The 2,618-nt window shown below is 33.0% G+C and overlaps 1 protein-coding gene across 1 annotated transcript in view; it reads right to left on the reverse strand.

Annotated features, from left to right (window-relative positions):
- LOC125844247 (putative disease resistance RPP13-like protein 1) overlaps positions 1–2,618 on the reverse strand; it is a 75,181-nt gene that overhangs the window by 27,152 nt on the left and 45,411 nt on the right.

Below are 2,618 nucleotides of genomic sequence, written 5' to 3' on the forward strand. Positions count from 1 at the left end.
GTAAAACTACCAAAAGGATGAACCCACGTTACAATACTCTTGGAAGAGTCTCCTCCATTCATATTGTCACCTAATCCATAACTATTCAGATATGGAGATTGGTGTAATGGGACAAGACACCTATTTCGTGTGAGATGTTCTGTCATAATATTTTCTACCTCTGAATAACAAGAATTATCAATCTATTTACGTGCCACTCAACATGTAAATGGATGAATCTGAGACTCTGGGACATCAATATAATCTGATGATAAGAGTTTTGGAGCTAACTCCATCGTTTCAACTTCGCCAACTGAAATGTATAACAAATAATACTTGTATAATTTTACAATATGGTTAGTAGTTTCTTATTATAAGATCATATATAAAGGATACAATATTAAAATGAAAAAAAATACCTAGTATAGATATCTTATTGGTATAAAGAACCCATCACATTCAAATAAAAGTACATCTCATTTACCTGGGATAAGCTACTATTAATAATATTACTTATACTTGGTATAAGATTTAACATACCAATTTTTGCTTCGTTGTTGGAATCTTCATTGATATTTTGAATATTGTCTAAGTGAAGAGTAACATGTTGGTCACAATTGACATTATTTTTATAATAGTCGTCGTCAAAATCAACATTCATGCCTCTGCCTCTAAATTCTTCATACTGATATTAAATAAAGATACATAAGTAATAAATAAGATACGCATAGACACAAACATATTTTGAACTAAAAAAAACTAGATACTAATTGAATACCTCAGAATCATTATTTCTTTCAACTTTCTTGCTTAAAGCTTCAATTGCGTTGGAAATTTTTGAATCAGATTCTATCATGAGCTTCTTTAAACCATGAACTTCTTGTTTTACCTGATCATCAAATAACATAATCAAAGCACTTCTCACGAATATAGTATATTAATAATTAAAAAAGGGATAAATAACATACTACTTGAAAGTCTTCCCTTAACTCCTTCTGCCCATTAGATATGCGTCTTATCTCATCAATCAAATTCATATTATTCATAGAAGGTACAGATTCAGGTTTTTTTTTGTTTTGCTTGAGACAGGTGGTGTTGTAGTAAAGTCTTCATCAACTAATAGACTTGCAATTTCGACTCCAATTGATTCATCGTTCACCTCAACGTCCTCAAATAAATCATTCAAATTCATCGTGGACTTCTCAAATGGAGCTGCTGAAATATTCCTCACTTTCAACTACATTGTAATTTAACAGCACTACAAATTAAACATATAATTATTCATAATTGTAGTTCATTGAGTATAAAAAAAATCACCTTTGTGGCAGAGAGCATCTCTGAAACCTTGATTGAATTTGGGCTAATTAACACTTTCCAACTTAAAATTCGTGGAATTCTTTTTCCAATCAAAATAGCAAATTGTTCATTTGATTGCGCACAACATTCATAAAACCAATCTTGAAATGCCAGAGGAAATCCAAACAATTTACTAAATTTCTTTCCGATCTTTCCTCTTAAAACTTTTTTCAAAGATGCAAAGGTCACATGAAATACTAATTTTCCCCATTGATAAGTTTCATACTCGCCAGAGGAAATCCAGACTCTACCACTTCAAAATGCCAATTAGGTACTTTATTTTCAGGGAGGTCACACAATAAAAATGTGTTGATAAAATGAAGAATCGAAATTTTGACAGCGTCCTGATCAGTTGTCCAACGTTTACCTTCAAAAAAATCAGCTATTGTTTGAACAGTAATATTTTTAATGCCCGCAAAACAACGACCGATCAAGTCATTTTTTTCGGTGAAATACAATTTTCATGCGCCACTCCATTACATTTTAGTCCTGTCATAATGGCAAATTCACCTAACCCAAAATGTATCAATGAACCATTCACCAGTAGCCAAATCTCATCAGTTTTTTCTTGAACGACCTCCATCATCAATAAGAAATGTATCAATTGTGTTTGAAGCATCACTGGAGGCAATTTGAGAAAAAATCCAAAACATGTATCACTAAATATTTGTAATTGACTCTTGGTCAACGTCTCTTCAAATGATTTGACAAAATCTAGATTAGGAGCACCAAGCTTAGGTTTTTTATGTTTGCCAACTTCAAAATAAAATTCCCAATTATGCACAATACAAAGTTGAAAACTTTAAAATTAATAGTGACAATAGTATAAAAGTTACATGGCTGCAATTAGTATGCTCTAATGGAACATATGCACGTAAAAGAATTATTTGTGCATAAAGACAATTCACCCATATTAAAGTTGTCACACCCCGAGCCTACACCCTGGGCGGGACCGGCACCCGGAGACCATTTCTGGCCCCAAGCGAACCCTTGGCCTGGCTTTCTTAACTCAGCGGAAACCTAACCCAACATAATAACTCAATGCAATGCAATATTACAAAACAACTTAACTTATAACATATGGCCATAAAGGCAACTCGAATCTCAAAATAGAATATTTACATATATACATATAGATAAGAGACTCAATACTAGCTGACTGACTGTCTGTCTATGAAGCCTCTAAAATACTGAGATGGACGTTGGGACAGACCCCGCAACATCCTAATAAAACAAAAACTAAGAACACAAAATAATTGAGTCCTCCGGAATGCAAGGAGGCT

This window comes from Solanum stenotomum, chromosome 11, assembly GCF_019186545.1.
Source record: "Solanum stenotomum isolate F172 chromosome 11, ASM1918654v1, whole genome shotgun sequence".
Taxonomy (NCBI): Eukaryota; Viridiplantae; Streptophyta; class Magnoliopsida; order Solanales; family Solanaceae; genus Solanum; species Solanum stenotomum.